The sequence below is a fragment of the Artemia sp. Qi Xiang Cuo genome, chromosome 13 (assembly GCF_049724085.1).
Source record: "Artemia sp. Qi Xiang Cuo chromosome 13, ASM4972408v1, whole genome shotgun sequence".
NCBI classification, from domain to species: Eukaryota; Metazoa; Arthropoda; class Branchiopoda; order Anostraca; family Artemiidae; genus Artemia; species Artemia sp. Qi Xiang Cuo.
In genome coordinates this window covers 60,447,223-60,471,592 of record NC_142806.1, presented here as the reverse complement: position 1 = coordinate 60,471,592, position 24,370 = coordinate 60,447,223, and the positions used below count along the sequence as shown (strand labels likewise).

General features: G+C 34.8%; 1 protein-coding gene across 3 annotated transcripts in view; it reads left to right on the top strand.

Annotated features, from left to right (window-relative positions):
- The first annotated feature begins 9,715 nt into the window (after positions 1–9,715).
- ATP8A (ATPase phospholipid transporting 8A1) overlaps positions 9,716–24,370 on the top strand; it is a 200,294-nt gene continuing 185,639 nt past the window's right edge. For all 3 annotated transcript variants that reach the window (XM_089099369.1, XM_089099370.1, XM_089099368.1), the window contains exon 1: positions 9,716–9,812. The gene's annotated coding sequence lies outside the window, so the exon portion shown is untranslated. The remainder of the gene's footprint in view (positions 9,813–24,370) is intronic.

Here is a 24,370-nt window from a genome sequence, read left to right as displayed (position 1 = left end):
CTGATCAAGTTTATCGCCTCATTTACCTTGGTAGTCTTTTAATGAAGACAGTGGATGCAATGAAAATGTAAAAAGTAGAATAGTCCGACCCCAGGTTATTTTAGTCATATTTGAAAAAAAAGGTTGAGACAGATAAGTTTCCGAACAGAGACTAATATATATAAGAGATTCATGATATCGCTATTAAATAAGATATATTAATTTTTAGAAAATGGAAACTTGTTGAATAATAAAGACTTTACTTGCAGAAATCTGAAATTCAGGAGATTAAAAAAGCCTGGGATTTTAGCCCCATAATTAGGTCCTATTGAGGGGTGGAAGAGGAGACGACCTGCTTATGCACTTAAAAACGAGACATTAAAATTACACATGTCCATCTGAATAATCGAATATCTAGATTTTTTCTGTTTCATCAAATTATTTCTTGGTTTTGAGCATTAAGATGACACTTCTTCCTCGACCAACTAAGCACAAGTGAAAGTAGGACTGTTTTTTTTCTTCTTCTCTTTTATCTCACCTTTCCAGCAACGTAAATCATCCTTGTGTCGTGATTATAGAAGGGGAAAAAAACTCCAGAAATTGAGTCAATCAATTCCCGTCTTAGTGATTCTTTCAAGTTTTGTTGACACCAAAGGGCTAACTCTCGGCTGGAATTTCATGAAAAACCGGTAGTGAATAGCTGTCGTGAATCGCAGAAATAGAGAACTTCTGTGGCTTTTTGAATCTTTTGAGTTTTCAAACAGTTCGTGGTAACGAACTGTAAGTAAGGAGCGACCCGGGTCAATAGTAATTGAAACTCTAAGAAACTAGATTTTGATAACAATAGATACATCAAAAGAATCATATTTTAATGCTGATTTCAAATATATAAGTTTCATCAGGTTTAGTCCTACCCATCAAAAGTTATGCACCTGAGAAAATTTGGCTGATTTTCAAAAAAAGGGGGATAGACCCCCTAAAAGATATAGAATCTTAATGAAAATAACACCATCAGATTCGGCGGGTCAGAGAACCCTACTGTGGAGGTTTTAAACTCCTATCTGCAAAAATGTAGAATTTTGTATTTTTTGCCAGAAGAAAGATCACGGATACGTGTTTATTTGTTTCTTTTTCGTTTGTTTTTTGTTTTTTTTCTCCCAGGGGTGATCGTATCGACCCAGTTGTCCTAGAAAATTGTAGGAGGACTCATTGGAACGGAAATTAAAAGTTCTTGCGCCCTTTTTAAGTAACCAAAAAAATGGAAAGCACCTAGCCCCCCTCCCACGCTCATTTTTTTCCCAAAGTGACCCAATCAAAATTTTGAGATAGAAATTTTGTTCAGCGTGGTTGAAAATATGATGACTATGTCTTTTAGGATGACTTAATCCCCCAAAGTCCCTGGGGGGAGGGCTGAAAGTTGTGAACTTTACCGAATGTTAACATATAGTATTGGTTATTGGGAAGTATACAGACGTTTTCAGGGGGATTTTTTCTGGTAGTGGGGGAGATGGGTTGGGGGTTATGTGGGAGGATCTTTACATGGAGTAAGTTTTCATGTGAGAAGAGAGATTGCTATGAAGGGGGCACCGAATATCCCAGTATTATTTTAAAAAAAATCAGAAATTAAATTAAAAAAAAACAAGTTTTTCAACTGAAAGTAAGGAGCAACATCAAAACTTAAAACGAACAGAAAATATTACGTATATGATTGGGTTTGCCCCTAGTCAATACCTCGCTCTTTAAGCCAATGAGTTCCTAGTACTTTCATAAGAGCTATTTATTCTAAGTAAAGGCCTTTGTGATTAAGGGGCCATTTTTAAAGAATTGGAACAAAATTCAAACTTTAGCGTAAAGAGCGAGGTATTGACTAGGGGGCGAACCCCCTAATATATGTATTACAAATATATGAATATAGAAATTCATTACGTAAGTTAATTCGTAAGTTACGTATATTTATTACTAATAAATTCGTTCGTAAATAAAATTAAACAACGTTCGGGAAAGCCATTTAACAAAATAAAAGTAAATTAATATGCAAATTTGGTGTTGATTATTCATGTACGGTGAGCCCAAATCAAAACCTGCATTTATTCAAAAACGTTCAAAAATTAAATAAAAAAAACAAGTATTCTTAACTGAAAGTAAGGAGCGACGTTAAAACTTAAAACGAACAGAAATTATTCCGTATATGAAAGGGGCTGTCCCCTCCTCAACGCCTCGCTCGTTACACTAAAGTTTTTATTGTTTAAAAAAATAGAGTTTTGAGAAAGTCAAGCTTTAGCGTAAAGAGCGAGGCGTTAAGGAGGGGACAGCCCCTTTCATATACGGAATAATTTCTGTTCGTTTTAAGTTTTAAAGTCGCTCCTTACTTTCAGTTAAAAAGCTTTTTTTTTTTATTTAATTGCTTTAAGAGTTCATAGTTTGGTCAGCTATATGTATGCTAGATAAATTTTTTCAACAATTTTTAACAAAACGCACCCATTTGAAAATTTAGATGCAAATAGTAGTCTTTGACTTAGCTTCATACCTCCTCTAGTTGCCTTGAAAAATAAAACTTAATACCTTTCCCAAAAAATTCTATCCATGCTCTTTGACAGCTTGGATACACTTTCGCACTTTTGATTTAGTTAAATATTTAGAGCAGAAGTATTAATAGAAATAGGTTCAAAAGTTTGAACTTAATACCCTCAGTCTTTCTTGGGACATTGCTAAGATGTCTTAGCTGCAACCAGCATACACGCAGTGCGTTTTTATTTCATTTTAAAGCAACATTTGGTTTTCAAGCATAATGAGCAAATTGCATAACTGTGGAGGGGGGTTGATCAACACAATAGCCTGAGAGACATAGTTACAAGACCGTTTAGCTATGCTTAACAAAATGGCTATCTCAAAATTTTGATCAGAAGTCCTTTGGGAAAGGATGGGCGTGGGGGGGATATTTGACCTCTAATGACTTTCGACTATTAAAAAGGGCACTAGCCCTCTCAATTTACAATTGAATGAGCCCTTTTTGAAAGACGTTCTGGCTGATATTGGATTTAAAGTGGAGGTGGACCACTCTTATTTTTGGCAATTTCCGCTCGTTTTAAGTTTGGATTTGTTATTAATTTTAATTCCTGTTAGGTTTAGTGCTAATTTCAGGGGGGGTATCTTCCAAGAGAGTGTTTTTCAGGGGGACTAAACGCCTAGAACCCTCTTTAAGAGGGTTCATTTAATTGTAAACTGAGAGGGCAGATTTTCAAAAGGATGTTAAAAATTGTTTGAAAAAATTTCTCCAGCATACATATGGCAAGCCGAACTATGAATTCTTAAAGAAAAAAAACCGAAAAGATTGAAAGTTTTAGTTTCTTTTTCCCCCAAAAGACTATGTAAATATAAAACGAATTTTATCTTATAGGCAATTATCTTATAGGCAATACGAAATTATACGAAATAATAGGAAAACGAAATTATCTTATAGGCAAATGTAATTACAGAAAAGAAAATGGGTCATTTGAAAAGAAACAGGGGTGGAACCCCAACAGATGGCAACTAATCCCCCTCTCACGCTCCCCATTTCCCCACACACATCCAATCAAAATTGGGAGATAGCCATTTTGTTCAACGTAGATGAAAGTTCTGAAAATTAGGTTTTTGAGGATGACAACCCCCCCCCCCCCTCCCATAGTCTTCAAGGCAATGGTTGTAAGTTATGCCATGGGGGCAGGTTTTTAATAGAAAATGCTGTCATAGAAATCTCAAAAAGGCTCATTCAATTGGAAATGGAAAGGGCTAGTGCCTTTTTTAATTGCTAGTCGATACTGACTGGAGGGCAACTAAGCCTCCTCTCACGCCCACCATTTCCCCAAACACATCCAATTAAAATTTGATTCAGCCATTTTTTCAACGTAGTTGAGAGTTCTGGATATTTTGTATTTGCGGATGATAACCCCCCACACCCCTCAGGGCAAAGGGCTTTAAGTTATGCCCTGGGGGCATATAAGGTTTTTATAGAGAGCTTTGACATATAAACTTCGAAAACTTCGAAAATTTGAAGGCCTAGTTCTCTTTTTAATAGTCAAAAGTGATTGGAGGAAACATAACACCCCTCCCACGCCCACCATTTCCCCAAACGCATTCAATAAAAATTTTGAGATAGCCATTTTGTTCAACGTAGTTAAAAAGTCATGAAATTATGTCTTTGAGAATGAAACTCCCCCCCAGCCCTCAGCGCAAGGTTTGTAAGTTATGCCCTGGGGGCATATAAGGTTTTATAGAAAGCGTTGTCGTAGAAACTTCAAAAAGGGCTCATTTGATTGGAAATTGAAAGGGCTAGTGCCCTATTCAATATTTTAAAGGCTGTGGGGGGAGTTTCCTCCTCAAAAACGTAATTTGTACTTTACTGAAAAAAATATTTTAAATGTTTTCACTTTTATAAATTTAAGAAATCAAAAATTAATTAAGATTTTAAGGAATAAATATCAGCATATGTATATTAAACTGACAATGCACATTTTTTCCAGTAAATTCATTTGAATTTCTTTCAGTAAAGTAAAAATTATATTCTGGCTTTTAGAAAGCATAGGGTTTAGAACCCTACTCAGATTAATTTCTGCTCGTTTTGAGTTTGACTTATTTTAATTTATTTTCGTTATTGGTTTCATTTATTTATTGATACTGATTTGTGGTAGTTGTATGCTTAGTAGATTATTTGATTCTGTTTTAGTTCATTTTTGGCTTAATGGAGTTCTTTAATTTTTTTTGAAAAACCTATTTTGTGCAAAAAGTTTTTTGATTAATAATATAAACTGTCTAAAAATTATACGAGTATAGACTTTCATAGCGGCTTCATTGGGTGAACAGGATGGGTTCTGATTCACTTTTTCAGAACTTAATGCGGCGTTCAGACGGGTGACATAAGTAAAAAGTTTTTTCTACCTTTTTAAGAACTTTTTTACTTATGTCAGCCGTCTGAACGCCACATTAAGCATTGTTCACATTGGTGTGATAAGAGGAATAAGGAAAATGAAGCTCAGTTCTATTTGTCAACGCGTCAAGAAAGATATGGAAGTCAAAATGAACAAAATATTAGATTTACGTGGCTGTTTTTTTTTTTATATTCAGATGTAGTGAGACAACATTGCTTATCACACCAATGTGAACAATGTATAATGTTTACTTAAAAAACTAAAGTTCAGTCTTCATTGACAGATTCTGGCACCAGACTCCAGAATCTGGAACAAGGATGACAGGTCATTTTTTTGTCAGAAAGACATATCCGTCAACAGATGATTGGTCTTCATTGGTCCTGGATCTGGTGCCAGAATCTGTCAATGAAGACTGAACTTAAACCATGAAAAATTCGTCAAAACAGTTACCATAGCACATATCCCACTACTTCGAAAAAATATGTCTGAAAAAAGGCTTTAATTTAAAGAGGACTCATGATATCTTTGTTTACTTTTAGTAGCAAAATCTTCTTAAACCTAGCATCTTCTAAGCGGTTTGTTTTTGCAGTTAATACATCTCCTGTAGCTGAAAATAGGCGTTCAACAGGTGCCATTGCTAGGAGAGGGGTAATAAAATTTCTTAAGAAGTTCTCAACTTTTGGATAGTCTTTCAGAGAATTGAAGGTCCTCCTCTTGTCTTGAAGAAATTTGACGAATTCAGCTTTGAGACTAGTGTCTATATTTACTTCTTGATCACTGAGAGTATCATCATCTTCCATAAACGAAAATAAGCCATTAGTGTCATTTGTACCAGACTTCTCACTACTTTCAGGCAGCTCATCAATGGAGACAAGCATTGCCACTTTTTTCATTTCTAAGTTCACTATATCTATTATTTGGTTTTTTGCCCTTGCTATGCTGGAGTCAATCATCGTAATTTGAAACTCTGATGAGAGCAAATAGCTATGACTAGTTCACTGAAGGTATTCTCTTCCAATTCCATTGAGAAAACATGCGAGAAGTGTTCATACAAACCACTTAAAATGGCCCTTACTAATGGCAAACCATGCTTGAGAATGAGATATTCTAAAGTCCTTTTAGTTTAGTCTCCAAACTATAAAGTACTGGCAAAACAGCACCAAGATAGCAATTGTTTAAAATGGCCCTTACTAATGGCAAACCATGCTTGAGAATGGGATATTCTAAAGTCCTTTTAGTTTAGTCTCCAAACTATAAAGTACTGGCAAAACAGCACGAAGATAGCAATTGTTTAAAATGGCCCTTACTATTGGCAAACCATGCTTGAGAATGGGATATTCTAAAGACCTTTTAGTTTAGTCTCCAAACTATAAAGTACTGGCAAAACAGCACCAAGATAGCAATTGTTTAAAATGGCTCTTACTAATGGCAAACCATGCTTGAGAATGGGATATTCTAAAGTCCTTTTAGTTTAGTCTCCAAACTATAAAGTACTGGCAAAACAGCACCAAGATAGCAATTGTTTAAAATGGCCCTTAGTAATGGCAAACCATGCTTGAGAATGGGATATTCTAAAGTCCTTTTAGTTTAGTCTCCAAACTATAAAGTACTGGCAAAACAGCACCAAGATAGCAATTTTTTAAAATGGCTCTTACTGATGGCAAAATATGCTTGAGAATGGGATATTCTAAAGTCCTTTTAGTTTAGACTCCAAACTATAAAGTACTGGCAAAACAGCACCAAGATAGCAATTGTTTAAAATGGCTCTTACTAATGGCAAACCATGTTTGAGAATGGGATATTATAAAGTCCTTTTAGTTTAGTCTCCAAACTATAAAGTACTGGCAAAACAGCGCCAAGATAGCAATTGTTTAAAATTGCCCTTACTAATGGCAAACCATGCTTGAGAATGGGATATTCTAAAGTCCTTTTAGTTTAATCTCCAAACTATAGAGTACTGGCAAAACAGCACCAAGATAGCAATTGTTTAAAATGGCCCTTACTAATGGCAAACCATGCTTGAGAATGGGATATTCTAAAGTCCTTTTAGTTTAGTCTCCAAACTATAAAGTACTGGCAAAACAGCACCAAGATAGCAATTGTTTAAAATGGCTCTTTCTAATGGCAAACCATGCTTGAGAATGGGATATTCTAAAGTCCTTTTAGTTTAGTCTCCAAACTATAAAGTACTGGCAAAACAGCACCAAGATAGCAATTGTTTAAAATGGCCCTTACTAATGGAAAACCATGCTTGAGAATGGGATATTCTAAAGTCCTTTTAGTTTAGTCTCCAAACTATAAAGTATTAGCAAAACAGCACCAAGATAGCAATTGTTTAAAATGGCTCTTACTAATGGCAAACCTTGCTTGAGAATGAGATATTCTAAAGTCCTTTTAGTTTAGTCTCCAAACTATATAGTACTGGCAAAACAGCACCAAGATAGCAATTGTTTAAAATGGCCCTTACTAATGGCAAACCATGCTTGAGAATGGGATATTCTAAAGTCCTTTTAGTTTAGTCTCCAAACTATAAAGTATTGGCAAAACAGCACCAAGATAGCAATTGTTTAAAATGGCTCTTACTAATGGCAAACCTTGCTTGAGAATGGGATATTCTAAAGTCCTTTTAGTTTAGTCTCCAAACTATAAAGTACTGGCAAAACAGCACCAAGATAGCAATTGTTTAAAATGGCCCTTACTAATGGCAAACCATGCTTGAGAATGGAATATTCTAAAGTCCTTTTAGTTTAGTCTCCAAACTATAAAGTACTGGCAAAACAGCACCAAGATAGCAATTGTTTAAAATGGCTCTTACTAATGGCAAACCATGCTTGAGAATGGGATATTCTAAAGTCCTTTTAGTTTAATCTCCAAACTATAAAGTACTGGCAAAACAGCATCATGATAGCAATTTTTTCGCCTTGCAAAAAATCTAAGACGTGGGACAATGAATCTATAATAAGCACATACGCTTTAAGCAGATCCATCTCCACCGGTTTCAACTTTGGAAGTATTAGCTCATCACAGGCACTGTAAAACTTTTCCAAATCAGATACGTCTTGAACATGCTTTACTGCATCATGGAGAAAGTTTCAGCGTGTAAAATTTGGTACGACTAGGTGCCTTCCAGTAGTTTCCAAAAATTTGTTGGCAGCTTTTGTGCTATGATTTTTCGCATTCCATATGCTTTGGCATTTGGACATAGAAGATTTATAAAGTCTTGGAAGTGAAACATTAACAAATGCTCGCTCACTATCTTTTTTGTGCAACCAGGTTCAGTGTATGACTGCCGCATCTCAAAAACTCTGGGAGATAAAAGTTTGCACTGTCGATATCATCTATGCTGTTTTCGAGAATGTGACCAACAGATTTTATGGCAACACTGTCTTCACCACAGTCAAACCCATCATCAAAATCTTCCGAAGCACTAAAAACTGGCAATTCACTCTTTTTCTCTGTCACTGATGGAACAGCATACTCTCTGAAAGCTTTAACAAAATTGCTGCCATTATCCGTGACTGTTTTGACTATTTTCGTCTGGCATATGCTACAATCTTCATTGATTTTGTTTAGATGGGAAGCACAAGCAGAAAAATCATAAGTTCCAATAAAACGTCTGCGCGCAATTGCAGCCGACTTCCTTATATGATCAGAGTCAAGCTAATGTGCCGAAACACCTATGTAGCTTTTTTTTTATTTGTGATCCAAAGGTCAGCAGTGGTGCAAAGATAGTTAGTTCCACGAAATAGTTCAGTCAAGGATCTTTTCATTGATATATACTTCGATTCAACACACAAATATAGCGCTTTTCGTGTCATTACGGTTGCATATGAGGCCAATCCCTGAACCAGTTTTCTGAAGGCAGGTTTCTCAACTGTGCTTAGAGGGCAAGTAGACTCAACTAAATAGTTGACTATCAATTCATCAACTTGGCATTTACTCAGTTTCACCAGTCTCTTTTCAAATGAATCCTCTACTTGGGGTTCTCGCTCTCTCATAATTTGGCAGCTTTTCAGAGCTACTTGTACTTCTAAGAGAACACAAATCTTGAAGTGCCCCCTCTTCCAGGCCTGCTTCATTTCCTTCATCATCCATTAGGAGTATTTTCCTATCACAAGACTGCTTTCTGCTTCCTCCTTGTATTTGTCTAATGCCTGATGCGAGCGAAGGTTGACACGATACAAAAAATGGTCTACCCAGTTCCAATTATAAGGATGACAACTCCAATTTTCCATTTCAAAAATTGTATGAGGTATTTCGTATTTGGACTAGATTTTCACACATTCAACAGGCCAGTGACTTCTTCAGGAAATATCAGCATTGATTTTCATTCAAATTAGCCGCCTTAAAAATAGCTGCTTTGCAATTCTACAGATAAATAATGTTCTTCATTCATAATAAGCTCAACATTCTGAAATTTGTTCTAATTTCTAGACGAGTTCAGTGTCGCTGAAGACGAAAATTTATTTTGCATTTAAGTACCGATAAATCCATTAAAAATGTATTTAAGTATGTACTTAAAATACTCTTCAAAAAATGTCTTTAAGTATGTATTTAATACTCGGAACTGTACTTAAGTATCGACCCAACACTGGTTTTCCTATTCACCGCTCTGATCAGCTTAAGATATATTTTTATTCTTTTACATTAAAAAAGATTAAAAATTTGACATAAAAACAAATCCAAACACACTTAAACGGACCGTGCGCGTGTCTCTCCACGAAAGCCGTGATACGTGCAAAAATTTATTTGACTATATCATCAAGAATCGCTGTGTGGCAAGCACATTTGGACAATTCTAGTATTCTAGCAACTGTCAATGACGGCAACCCTAATCAGCCTTCAAGGAAGAAAAAGCTGTTTAAGAGTTTCAATACAATTTTGGCTAATATTTGTTTCCTTCTATTTTCTATAGCTATCTAATTGGTAAGTTTCAACATCATTTTAAGAGGGATTTTGGATTTTTTTGGAAAAACAGTGTGCATTTGCTTTTGTGTTGGTTAGAAAACGGGAATTAAGGTGTAGGCCTTTCAAAGTTTTCTCATTTTTAATCTCTGCCCCTCCCTCTTCAAGCATAATGCTATTTTATAAAATTGGGATCGAAATTCAGAGATACAGATTTGTAAATTTTTACCAAACAATATTATTGACTTACAAATAAAGTGAATATACCACTTGATGCCTTTTTTATGCTCTTTATGAATAGGCTATAGGCCTAATAGGCTAATCATTTTTGTTGGAAATTAATTTTAGCCCCCACCCCTATATATACCAATTCAGGGTATATATTTGCACATTAGGGGGGTGGGGGGAAAGTTTAATCTTACCTCTCATTTACATCAGAAATAAAATTTATGAGGAAATGAGGTATGATGAAAAGACAAGGTCTTTATAAAAAAGAGAAGTGTCTAAAGAGGAGAATCCTTGACATTGGTGTCTTGGTATTAAGGCTAGTGTCCCAGCAGTTTCAGCTGTCTAGACTGCTTTTCCGTAAAAAGAAGGAAAATCTGCTTCCACTAGCTCTTTTAATACAGATTTGCATAGATAAGTATGTTGACAGTAGGTAAGTAGAATTGTTTTCCTTCTGCAGAGAAATAGAAGTTATAAACAGAATCAAACTTACTTTTTCAATCAGAGGGAAAATGAAGCTCAACCCAGTAATGGATGCTACTAAAGAGTTGTCTTTTGCCATTAGACCTGGATCAGACTGGGTTTCCGCCAAGGTCTCTATTACTCCAACAATAGCAGGGAAAAGCTCCAGAAAAGTGCCAATACTATCATGCCTTTCAGCCCACCATGTGTCAGAAAGGTGAAGGAGCTTTTGCTTTTTTTTATGCAGCAAAGCAGGAACAAATGACTCAGTTTATTTGAGGAAATAGGAAAAAAACAGTTTTTTTATTCATATAGTATTTGAAATCCAGTCTTGATGCCTTCACCAGAGCAATATTTAAGCAATGTAAAACACAATATGTGTAAATTGCAGGTAGATACTACTTTTGTATCTCTGCTTGAACACCCTTGTACAAACCAGACATGCTACTACCTCTGTCAAGGCCAATTCGAACTTACTTGTTCATGTTTAATCCAAACTCTAAGCAGAGTCTAATAATCTACTCTGCAAGACCTATGCCAGTCAAGTCATTTGCAGTGTTGAATGCAAAAAAACATTTTTCCTATTTGATGATTGTCATAGAACCATGACAAGAACAAGCTGTTCTTTTGAAGTTACTCATCTCATCAGCTAATATTGAAAACAGTTTGCAAGTTTTGTTCTATTCAGAATTGCATCCCAAATGACACTGCATACAATTGATTATATCATTGTGCATTAGAGGAGATGTATATTTTATGTATTTAGTGGGTCATTGAAAATACTCCAACAATTTTGTGTTTTTGCAATCTATCATCAATCACAACAGCCCTCTAAGTACCCCTTTATTTTCAACACTTTTTCATGGAGACCCCATAGGGCTAGTTCATGAAAACCACAAAATAAAATAGCCTAGACAATTGGTCTTAAAACTTTTTGGTTTTCAATTCTTTTGTTGGGATCTTTCAGATTCAATTGTTGATCAGTTAGAATAATTTTTTCTTCTTGTATTTTGATAAATATCATAGATTTTTGTACTTCAGTAATATGATACTGTTGTTTGTCACAATGCTTGAAGTTAGCAAGAGTATCTTTGGTCAGTATATGGCTTCAAAACTAAGTAGCCAAACATGTGATGTGAGCATTTACTGGTCTTAGGTTTGGCAACAGTGGTTATAGAAGACTTGGTGATAAGCTGGGCTGAGACAAGACCACTCAACATTTATGCAGGATATGCAGGGATATATATTTTCTCATGCAGGATATGAGAATGAATGCAGTTGGGACCAGAAGATTTATTAGTTTTAAGCGATGCAAATTCCTTTAGAACCATTTTATCAGTAACTAAAATTGGTTTCATCTCAAGCAATACATTATTTACAGAAGGAGGAGAAAAAGAGTCCTGGAATCAAAGGCAACAAACAACAAATTTAATGTCTACTGCAGCATTTTTGAGAAGCATAATGCCAGAAAGTTTTTGGGTTATCTTTAATATCCTCTGTAAAATTTCCCTCATAAATTCTTTACAACTCCTTGTTTTGGTTAGTTGCCTGTTTATGAAAAGATTTACAGACTTGATAATTTTCTGTGGTTTTCTTTCTTCTATAATATTTTCATGATGTTTTCTATTGATTAGTCTACTAATTTCAGTAGTTAGAAATGACAAGCTTTTAGCTCAAAATATTCTGGTACAAGACTTTTCAGCATTCAAAATTTCAGCCTTAATACTTAACCAACTCTCTTCAACATCCTCAGTAATAAGTTGATCCCAACTGACTTTGGCAAATTTTTGAGAGGCTAGTTTGTAATCAATACATTTATGTTGTTTAGAAAAAGGTTGAATAGTAGGCAAACTTGGCTCTGAAATAAGTACAACATGGCCACTGTTTTGAACAGGCATGGAAATTTTATGTTTAAGAAGAAAGTCTTGATTTCTGATTATGATCAGATCAAGAATACTAGAAGTTTTATATTAGATTTTGAATGAAACAATTATTATTTTGGGTGAAAGTATAAAAAGAGGCAAATTTTATGGTAAAGTTCTAGTTAGCCTAAGTGGCTTTTGCTATGCTTACTTGGAAAGTAGGGTTAATTGAGTCAAGTAAATGAAAGGTAACATTCTTGTCTATGGGCTCTTCTGAAGGAAATGTTATAATGACAAAAAAATAGTAGGCTACTATTAATTCCCCAATCAACAGTCTTTCCAGATATAATACAATCCAATTTAAAGGCGTTTTTTCACTGTCCTAACAGACTTTTTTTTTTTTTAACTAACATTGTTAGATAACTTCCCTAAGAAATAAATCCCTTGTGGGAGAATTTGAAGCACAATATTCAGAATCCTATTAATGCAGCAAAGTTGGGTGTGACAGTATTTCTTGACAAAGCTTTATCCAACAAATTGGAGACAAAATTTTTTCTGCTATTTTGACCTGATCAATGTATTCAGTGATTTTTTTTGCTGCCTTGAAGTCCTCTTGGCCCTACAAACAATCCCTGGAATTTTCCAGGCTTATTTCTAAACTTTAAATTCTTATCCAATTATTATCTTTTTCTGAATTGTCAGCTAAAAAATTTTGTTGGCTAACAATTGTGTTTCCTTCATCATGACAAAAAACCTGTTGGCTAACTATTGGGCAGTGGAAAATGCATATAATATATTTATCTATTGTTTTTATTCCCTAAATTAATGCATCACTTTGTTAATCAGGCATTTTATTCCTAACCTTGTATGTTGCATCATGCCATTATGGAATAATGAGAACAGTTCAAATAAATTATTTAAAATGTCTCAAAAGCATGGATGAAAAACAGAAGTAATCATGAAAATCTGATAATAGAAACTTTTGTCCTGTATATCATTAAATAAAGAAAAAAACTATTTTTATCATTAAAAAGAAAAAAAAGTTTTTTTCAACTGAAAGTAAGGAGCAGCATGAAAAATTAAAACAAACAGAAATTTTTCATATATGAAGGAAACTGCCCCTTCCTCAACCTTCACTTTTTATGCTAAAAATTTTGACAAAAAGTAAAAATTTAGTATAAAGACTCAGGGTTGATGAAGGGGCAGTCCCCCTCATATATAGAATAATTCCTGTTTGTTTTAAGTTTTAATGCTGTTCCCTACTTTCAATTGAAAAAAATAAAAAAATAAAATTGAGTTTCTGACTGTTTTTCAAATCATGTCAGGAAATCCCCTCCTCTCCTATGTAAAATTTTTCCTGGAAAGTCATCTCTGGAAACTCTCCTCCCTATGGAAAAATCTAAAGAGGGGGGCTTGTTTCCCTCCAATCTTTTTGGTCACTTAAGTAGGGTACTGTGACTTTTGATTTCTGTTCAAATGACCCCTCTGCCAATCTCATAGGACTTTTGATCCTATGAAAAAAAAAAAAAAAAAAAACTTGCATCTGTGATCTTTGTGGCAAAAATACAATATTCTACATTTTTGCAGATGGGAGCTTGAAACCTTTACATTAGGGTTCTCTAATATGCTGAATCTAATGGTGTGATTTTTATTAATATTTCTTAACTCTTTGGGGGTGTTTCCACCCTTTTCCAAAAATCAAGCAAATTTTCAGACTTGTTGCTTTTTAAAGCAACAAAATTAAACTTAATGAATTTTATATATCTAAAATCATAGGCAGTACAATAGCACTTCCTAAGTAAAGAATGATATGGGCACTATGTATTATTTTTTTTTTCTGACCAAGGCACTTTGTATAGAAGGAGTTGTTGTAGGAGCTTCAAAAGGAGCTCATTCGATTGGGAATGGAAAGTGCTAGTGCCCTTTTAAGGGTCAAAAGTTATTGGAGGGCAACCAGCTATCCAAGCCCCTCATTTCACCAAAAAAGTCCAAGCAAAATTTTGAAATAGCCATTTTGTTCAACATAGTTGGAAGGTCCAGTAATTATATCTTTGGGGAAGACAGAAATTGGGGAAAACACAAGTCAGGCTGACAACCCCCATGCCTTCTAAAGACCAGAACATAATTTGCACTTTACTGAAAACAAAATAAATTTTAATATCTTCATATCTTTAACTTTGATAAATAGAATTGTTAATACTTTAAGGAATAAATCCCAGTATACATAATATTAAACTGTTGATCCACATGCATTTGTTTTATTTTCAGTTAAGTGCAAATTATGTTCTGGTCTTGAGAAGGCATGGGGGCTCATGTTAATTTTTGCTCATTTTAAGTTTGACTTGGTTATTTATTTTAATTTCTGTTCATATTGGATTTCATTTATTTATTGACAGCAATTTGTGGTAGTTTTACACTTGGAAGATTACTTGACTTTATTTCTGCCCATTTTTGGTTTAAAAATAAAAAAAAGCCAATTTGTTTGATTGGTTGACAGAAAATATGGCAGCCTCTCTATTTAAATATTTAACTATCAACTATTTAGATTTCAAATGACAAACTGATTTTGCATTATTTAGACTGTGTTGGAAGAAGCATAATCTACCAGGAATATCAACAGGGGGAGGGGGTTATTTGTCCCCATTCTGGATTCTGAAAAACACCCTTTTTTGGAATTTTTATTGAAAAATGTTTTTTTCTTGTATTTTCATTGGAAAAAGAAGAAAACAACCAGTTTGCCCCTCTAAATTTGGAAAAATACATTTTATCCCCCCACCCTATGTGTTGTGAATTGACACCACTGAAATCTAGTTTCTATTCATAATAGATTTGAACGTCATACTTTAATTGCATTTAAAGTAGTATTATATTTAGTCAATGGGCAATTCAGTAAAATATGTTTGTCACCTGGTAGTGGGCTTATAAAGATCTCACAATTAGGCCCTTACAGAGAAAATCCAATATATATTAAATGCTAATCTCCCATTTTTAAATTTTGACTAGATTCTGATCTCCCAATCTAAATTAGGAAACATAAAGAGAAGAGGAATTTGTATCATTTCAAATATCTTTTCAAGGTTCAAAAGACAGGATTATCACTTTTTAGTATCTCCTGTAAGATCTTAGGATTTAAGTGGTGATTGTGTATCAAGGACATATCCAGGATTTTGATAGTGGGGGGGGGGGGTATAATAAAAACTTGCAAAACCATGTCAACAAGTTTGTTTATATGTATTTTTGAAAATCCTTCTTTTTCAGCAAAAAGTACTTGGACTCGCATCATTTGGGGTTTTTGTGGCTTCAAAGTTGGTTGATGCTCCTCCAAGGTATTGATTTTTATTCTTCCAAGGAGGGAAAGAAAACTACTTCAGCTTTTTCATAAGGGTGAAACAAGAGAAGTGTAAGGTCCTGTTCCTATTCTCTGCAATTTAAGAGCAAATACTCGGCAGGTACCTATACGCTCTTGTAACAGGACCCTCCTGATCCTCTGCTTGGGGAACCTTCTTCTTACCATTCTAAAATTATCCTTTACAAAAGATTGAGACTTTGGAAGAAGTCAATCACTCCCTTGAAAATATATCTCTTCTTGTGCTGGGAGGTCTGCTTCTAGCAACAGCCTGATATCTTTCCGAAATACCAATTTCTTGGTGATACTTTTAAGCTTGGAGGAGATTGTTGTTGATGTTGGGCATTCAAAAAGGAGATGCTGAATAGTCTTGACTGTTGGTGTGCATTGGTGACAGAGAGGGCTTAGGTGTTTGTTCCCCAAGTGTTCTTCCCTCATGAGAATCATTGCTTGGCTCTTAATCTTCAGAAGCGCCAAGTTATCCCTGCAGTCTGTGAGTGTGAGTTTCAACAGTCTATAGTGAAGTAAATTGCAATTTCTACATCTCTGTGGATTGCTAAGGGGGGTAGATACAGAGTGTTGACTGATTCAAGAAGACCTATGTATTGCATAGCTTGCCAGTTTGTAGGCTATATACAGTCTTATGTATGTACAGACTGTTGTTTAAATGTTTAATTATGAAATGCGTTATCTGGATAACAACAAACGCGTTGGGATTGCATGATTTGGATTGCTTTAGAAGCAACGTAAGTTTAGTTTCTGTTCGTTTTAAGCCTGAACATTGCTATGCTTTCATGTAAAAAAAAATTTCTATTTTTATTGGATGAATAATTCATTCAGTAAAATTCTTGGTCACCAGGTATGGGCTTCCAAAAATCTCATAATTTAGTCTTTTCTTTACATTGTCTTTACAATTTTGGGATAGGTTTACTGAAAACTATATGTGTCTTGAACAGTCTTGAAAAGAAATAATAAAATTAAACTGAATATTTGATATATTATGATATTATTTGATGAAAGCTCATCAGTTCAATACTATATTTACTTTTATTTTTATTTTCAATTTTGTAATAAGTACAAAAGAAAATGTTTGTAGTAGAATTCTTTTTCAGTAAAGCGCTAATGGCTGTAGGGCTTAGACTTTACAGTTAGGGAAGAGGCAGAAGCCAAACTCTTGTTTATAGTGAAAACTGCATGTCTCTTGTAGTCTTTGAAAGAACTATTCAAAATAAACTTATAATTTGACAAATAATGATATTAATTGCTGAAAGCTCATCAGTTCAAGATTTTATTTCACTGTGTTGTTTATTTTCAGTGTTGAAATAAGTACAAAAGAAAATATTTGTAATATTGTTCATTTTCAGTAAAGTGCCAATGAAGCAGTAGGCTTTAGATTCTTACAGTTAGGGAAGGGGGCAGTAGCCAAACGCTTGTTTGCAGTGGATTTTGTTCGTTTTAAGCTGGATTTGCATATCCAATTTGAGTTTTACCCATTTTAACATTTATTTACTAATTTATATTAGTATCTGCTGTATTTTGTTTGCTATGATTGTTTTTTAATTTCTGTTTGTTTTGGGTTTCATGTATTCTTTAATAGTAATTTCTGGTTGTTTTGAGTTTGAACTATTATAGAAATTTTTTTCTGATGATTTTAAGTTTAATATGGCCTTTACTTTTCTTTGAAAAAATTATTTTTGGAAAAGTCTTTTTTTTATTAATGAATAGAAACATTGAAGTAAAGCTATTTCACAGAAAAAGCTTTGTTTACATGGTAAAAGTCGTTACAGTAACAATGAATTGCTATAAAGTAAAACCTTTCTTGTTTATATTGTTAAATGAACAGCTTCTCACTGTATCTAAAATATACTAATTTTCGTCGCTCTTTCATATACTTTCCAAATTAATGCCCTTCTTTGGCCTCTCCCAGGCCAAAGTATGCAGGAATTTTATGCAGGAACTCTCCAGTATGCAGGAATTTTATGGGGTGGAGTAGGCGAATCCTGGAAGGAGGCTAATAAAAGAAGGAAAAAGAGGTGAACTAAGTGGAGCTTACTTGGAAACTTAAAAAAAATCGAGTTCTTTATTAATCAGAAAATCAAGCCTTCTGGGATGGATTATTATGGCTCTTATGGCTCTGGCTGTTATGTGCCAGACCCCACATATGTATAAGAATTTCTGGTGACTTCTCCTGAATGAAAAATAATGAAAGATTGAACTTAAAAAAAAAAAAATCCCCTCCCCTCTATAGCTTGCTGGTATAATTTATTTCCATGTTTTCATACATAGGAACGGGGCCACAATTACCGATAAGGAAAGAGTTAAAGAGAGATGGACATAAATTTTTGTGAATTTACTAAACCGTAATAAAACTACTGGAATAATATAGCAAAGAATGAAATTTTTTTTGACACTTTGGACTTGAAGAAAGATTCATTTCGCGGGAAAGAATTAGAGACAGTACTAGAAAGAATGAAAAATAATAAAGCATTAGGTACTAATAGTGTGGTAAAGAGCTTTTTTGAATATGAGGATTGTGAAGTTAGAGATAAATTACTGAAGATTATAAATATTGTTTTTGAGGGGAAGTGCCTAGCGATTTTAGGAAAACTTTTATTTAGCCCCTTAATAAGAAAGGTCATAAGAATGAATGTGGTAATTATAATGGTTTTAGCTTGGTTTCTGTAGGAATTACATTACTTAGCATTGTGATAATATTTAGACTCAGGGATGCTGTAAACAAAGTTATAAGAGAAGAACAGTGAGATTTTAGGAAGAGGAAAGAATGCATTGACTAAATTTTCACTTTTAGATTAATAACTGAAAAGTATCGTGAGTCATCAGACCCCATTAGTCCTCAGTTAAATAGATTATAAGCAAGTGTTTAATTCAGCCGATAGAAGAGCTTTAGATGAGATCCTATCCTTGGATGGTATATTTGATGAATAGTTAAAGTGATTAGTGCTAGAGAATAATATTGCTTTGGTTAAAATAAGAATTATGTTTGTAGCTGGTTTAGCATTGAATCAGGAGTTAAGTAGGGTTGCGTTCTATCTCTATCTATATGGATCATGTAAATGGACTTGGTCATAAGGAACACGGCAAAGACTAGAGCAAGGAATCAAATGCAAAATTAAAACCCACCTAGATTTAGGTTATGCTGATGACTTGAGTGTCCTAGATGAAAATCTTAGCAAAATGAATGAGAGTTCAAAAATTTTGAGGGTTCAGGGTGCAAGAACAGGTTTGAAAATTAATGTTAAGGGAACTAAGTCGCTAAAACTGGGAATAAGTGATGCTGAAAAGGTGATGCTAAGAAACGAGAAGATCGATCAAGTGGATAGCTTCAATTACCTATGTAGTATTATTAGTAAAGATGGAGGATGTAGTGAAAAGATTAAAAGTAGCTGAGCTTAGGCCCAGGGTGTTTTTCACAGTTGAAAAAGTTTTGGAAGAATGGGATGATGAGGTTGCGAACCAAGATTTCTCTGAAGCGTAGGCACTCGAAAAGACGGAGGAGGGTTTGTTAGAAGTTTTAGATGTATTGTATGCGGATTCTTTTGGGTACCCGTCTGATTGACGGTATGTCAAACAGTAAGCTTTACGAAGAATGCGATTCTATCCTGCTTTCTAGGGCTATACTAAAAGAAGGATTGAGATGGCTAGGACACATTCTGCAGAGGAAGGATGACAGATTGCCTAATATCGTGTTTTTGGTCAACCACATAGGGCCAAAGGAAAAATAGGTCGTTTCGAAACCGGGTGAAAGGAGGTCGCAAAGAAGGATTTAAAGGAAATTGGAACTGCTTGGGAGGATGTAAAGAGGGAGGCTTAGATAGATTGGAATGGAAGTGGAGTGTGCGTAGCTGTGTTGGCCTCAGGTGGCTTGATATTGCAGTGAGTTATTAGTAGTTGTAGTATTTATAAATATAAACCAACACAATATAAATTCATCGAAAATGAATTTAGTTGAATTTAAATTCATTTCATGTATAATTTAGGAATTTAGTTTTAAGCTAAATTATGATTTTACTCTTTATATTTTTACTGTGTTCAACTTAATTTTTTTGTAGATTCTATTGAATTTTCGTGTCTTCAGCGAACTGATTCTAGATTTATATATAAGCTTCATAAAATTGCCTTTCCAACAGTGCATACACACTATAGTATTAATTCGTGAAAATTAGGAGGGGGGGGGGGAGTAAAATGTAATTTTCAGTATCCAGGGAAGGAGGGGATGAATTTGACGTTTTTCCATTTCTCTAACAAAAATACCGAAAAAGGAATTTTCAAGGAAAATACCCCCAAAGAGGTATTTTTCAAAATTTAGGAGAGGAGGGCAAAAAATATAGGGGACACAGCCCCCCTATCCCTTCTGATTAACGCCACTACACACGTGCGATGCCAATTTAAATTTAACGTCATTAAAAATGGAGTTCAAATTTGGTTCATTTTCCTGTTACGTATGTTATCATTTAGGCCTACTGTAACCCTTCGAAAATATATCTTAGGAAGTATTAACTTTTACTTTAGCATGATAACTCTCTGTTAAAGGCCAAGAAAGACGAATCAAAGTAGAATAAAAGGGAATTTTTTTTTTATCTAAATGGACAACATACATTTTTCAAGGCACATACTTTAATAGCTGGGATAGTCAGGGGCCGGGGAGCTGTAATTTAGCTTCCAAATATACGCTATCCGTAGCCTCTGACATAGTTTTTCGCGGCCGCTTTACTTGAATCTCTACTCTTTTTTTCTAGTGGTAAAACTGATGCAAATGTTAATAGCAACAATAATCCTATTATCGTAATAATCTATTTGTGTTTTAGATTAATTTACTTTTCTGCTGACCGGTAGCTCAAATCCTGTTCCTCGAAGTTTCAGTTATGGAATTTTTGATTTTTCAAGTTTTGTTTACTAAGAAACGATTTATTGCTTTAATGCAAGCTAATACCTTATGGTTACTACCATAAGTGTAAATCAGGCACATACCTATGACTGTTCCATGGGGTTTGATTTTGGAGTGAGGGTGCCATTAAAAAAAAAACACGCAAAAACGGTACAAACTATGTGGAAAAAATATAAGGAATGATTTCACCTCGATAACTATGCCCTTTTTGGAAAGAGCCCAGAGACTCCCACTCTATCTTTGCGCTGGCACAGCCTGCCAACATTCTACGAGAGGGGAAGGGGGGTACATTATGGGATTTTCCGGGGGAAGTCTGAAATACATATAAGGTGTGTTTTGTTCCAAGATTTTCCAATTTATCAGGGAGTGAAGGGAGAGACTCTTGATCAATCTCGGATGGAGGGAATCTTCTCTACCTCCTTATCTCTTACATACTGACCTGACCATTGCTATTTGAATACCATATTCTTTATGGAGAAGCACCCACAAAATTTTTCAATGGGGGAGTTTTCAAAATTCTCTTTTCAGGAGATGGATTTAGAAAAGAGCAAGGGGCAGCAACTTTCTGCAATCTGGTGAACATCTCAGAACCAAGCATGGGCACTGTTCTGTTTTTGTGAAGAAACAGAAAAAAATAAACAGGGCTTGAATGAAACAGAACAGAAACAGAACAGGTCAACAAAAAAAAACAGAAGACCTGTTTCTGTTTCTGTTCTGTTTTCTGGTAAAAACAGAAAACAGCTGTTTTCGTTCAAATAACAGCTGTTTAAACAGCTGTTTTTCGAACAACTGAAGCTTAAAGGAAAAAAATTGTAAATGATAAGTTTTGGTTTATTATCAGTACTATTGCGGCATTTTTCTGCCAAAAAGAAAAGTTTTTCAATAAAGGGTTGAAAAACTGTCTATACACACAACATGCCATCCTTTTTTAAGGTTCTTTTCTTCCATTTTCCTGGTCCTTTTATACAAAAATGCTCTTTTATTATTATATTGAATCTCCTCAAAGGTCCTAAAAATACATACTAGTTATTTGAGAGATTTTGAAAATAAAATAATTTCTTTCGTCAGATTATACAGTCAACTCAGCTACTAAGTTTTTAAACGGAGCCCATAGTTGATTTGGGTGGGTGCAGTTTGCCTATCCAAATTATTCTTTCCTCTTCCCCCATTCTGATTTTCAGAATCCATCTTAAACAATATATGAGAGAAGAAAAATGCACGGGAAAATGACACTTCTTGCTGCCAAGTCAAAAATTTTCGTTGCCTCGCGGCTTAAAACAATCTTTTAAGATTAATTATTTCCTATCCAATGTGCCTGAGAGACAAATCAAAGGGAAAATTCATGGTTTAAGTGTACTTCGCATATTTTTAAGACCCTTTGCGCTAGAAAATAATTTTCTAGGCCCTCTACCGAATTCATTCTTAAGTAAATACGTAAAATGAAATTTCTCAAATTTGGAATTTTAAAGAAACTTAGACCCTTTGCTACACAATACTTTCTTTAAGCATCCTCTTCTCGCAAATAGGTTTTCAAAGGGATGCAAATATAAAAACAATTGCAATTTTGGATAACTTATTTCGAAAATTTCTTTCGCTTTGCGGCAGAAAATAGTTTTTCCAACCCATGCACTTGCTTTATTTTAGAAAGTGTTACTACTTCAAACTTTTGTTTTAAGAATACGAGTGGGCATGCTCTTAATTATTTAGGCACGTTTTCATCGTCCATTCCCACAGGAAAAGGGGTAGCGACAACCTTGACAATCAATGTTTGAGCAAGTGTAACGTGTCTTCGGATAGCTTGTGCTGCAACCTTGTTTTTTGACTGACTCCCAGCTCCCCACTCTTCTTCTTCATTACTTTCACCGCCCTCTTCCTTAGACACTGCATCAGTTTATTCAGATTCTTCAGCAAATGTATCTTCATTTCCGGAGTTTTCAGAACAACGAACAGAAAGACCGTCTGAATCATTTTCACTAGTTGGATCGACATCTTCGACTTCATCAAATGATTCCAAGCAATCCTCTTCAGGGATGTCATTGGCTAAGCTTCGAGTGGACCAAAATCCAAGAATGCATGCAACCAATGAATGAAGACAATGTTAAAAACATGAAGTTCAGGAAAGGGCTCATATCCTACAGACTTTGGTGACATTGTTCCCAGAATCAGTCACAACACGGAACATCTTATCTGTCATTGAAAACTTCCTGATTGCAACTTGGATTGCTGAAAGGATGTTAGTAGTTGTATGAGAATGCTTATGCCTCTTGAAGTGTGAAAAATAGCGGTGCAACCTCTGCTCTTTTTCATCTTCCTGGGGTAATAGGCAGTGATACCTATAAAGCCAGATCCTTTTGCAGACCAGCAATGAAAAGTCAAGCTAGTCTGAGTGGCAGATCTTAAAGCAGCCTTCTGAACATCTTTTTTTCTGGCAGCAAAACTTATGTGACGATGAACGGTTCCCCCAAGTGTTGCTTTCAAGCCCCCTGTTGTTTTTTTAAATAAGCTGTTTCATATCTGGCTTATCAAACACACAAAGTGGCAATTTGTCCTTAAACAGGGTTTTGCAGCAGAGCATCCGCAGAGCAGCTTGTTTTGATCGATTTGAAATAAATAACCTGCTCTTCTTATTCCATATTTTCCTAATCTATTGCCCTGTGTGTCACTTGCTTTACTATCTGGAGCTTTCTCAAGGGAAGCAGCCTGACTTGATATATTTTTTTTATATGGTTTGGGTTTGCTATTTGCTGCAGCAGCCGCATATACTTTATCTTTGTGCATATCAATTGTTTGCTTCCTTTCAAGATAGTATATAAATGTTATGGCAGACACTCCCTAAGCCTTTAGAGACGCTCTTCAGAAGTTGTATCTAATACTTTCTTTGCTTTCTTTTTTTCCATAGGGTACCCAGAGAGATGTCTTGAAATATCCAAGTCGTCATCAGAAAATGATATCATGCTTGTCTTAAAATGAAAGTTGATTTTAGGATTTTTTACAAAATTAGAAGCATCTTCTAGTAGCCTACCATTTTGTAAATTGCACCTCCAGCCAAATATCTGACCTCTTTCCCCTCAGTGACGTAATTAGGAAGAAAGGGGTCAATTTCCCTCTGAGCGGTTTCGTTTGCGCAATGAGCCAAGAAAACCTGTCGGCAAATAAAAGCAAAATGACAGCTCCATACTACGGTTTCCTAAAAACTTAGGCCATTTGCAGCACAGTACTAATTTTTACGGGAATTTACTTGTCTATAATAGATATTTAAGATATAGATACAAGAAATAATATACTGCTTAGTGACATTTTTTAAATTTATTTTGTTGTACGGCAAAAATTTTCGTGTTCGCCGGAAGATGTGGTATCCTACATAATGAGAAAAGTGTATAAGCATTTTATAAGACTCCGGCCAGTTAGGCCAGAATCAGTTAGTTAGGCCACTGTTTCAACTCTAGGCATTTCCTTGAAAGGGTTCCCATTGATTTTATTCAGAGATGGTTTTATTAACATGAGAAAAAGTATATTTGGCATCTTGAAAAAGTATATCTTGTTATGTTGATGCAATAAAACGTGCTAGCAAATACATATATTTTTACTGGACAAGACTTCAATACATTTACACTCCTCTCTGACTAAACATTTAAGAAAATTTGCAATTAATGATCGGAATTTATCATGTTTAGGCCAGTATGGTATACTGGCCTAATTGTATGGTATATCATAGTATGGTATATGTAGTATGGTAATCATAGAAAGTCACTGTTATCTTGCAGCATAAATTCCATAA